This window comes from Alligator sinensis, unplaced genomic scaffold, assembly GCF_000455745.1.
Source record: "Alligator sinensis unplaced genomic scaffold, ASM45574v1 scaffold147_1, whole genome shotgun sequence".
Lineage (NCBI taxonomy): Eukaryota > Metazoa > Chordata > Crocodylia > Alligatoridae > Alligator > Alligator sinensis.
Genome location: NW_005841847.1, coordinates 5,902,334 through 5,902,638, shown reverse-complemented (window position 1 = coordinate 5,902,638; position 305 = coordinate 5,902,334).

The following is a 305-nucleotide window of genomic DNA, read 5'->3' as shown; positions in this document are numbered from 1 at the left end:
AAAGGGATCTTGGAGTCCTAGTGGATTCCCAACGTGAACGTGAGTCATCAGTGTGACGAAGTCATCAGAAAAGCTAATGGCACTTTATCGTGCATAAGCAGATGCATGACAAACAGAACCACGGAGGTGATACTTCCTCTCTATCAGGCGCTGGTCAGACTGCAGTTGGAATACTGCGTGCAATTTTGGGTGCCACACTTCAAGAGGGATGTGGATAACCTGGAGAGGGTCCAGAGAAGGGCCACTTGTATGGTTAAGGGCTTGCAGGCCAAGCCCTATGAGGAGAGACTGGGGCACCTGGACCT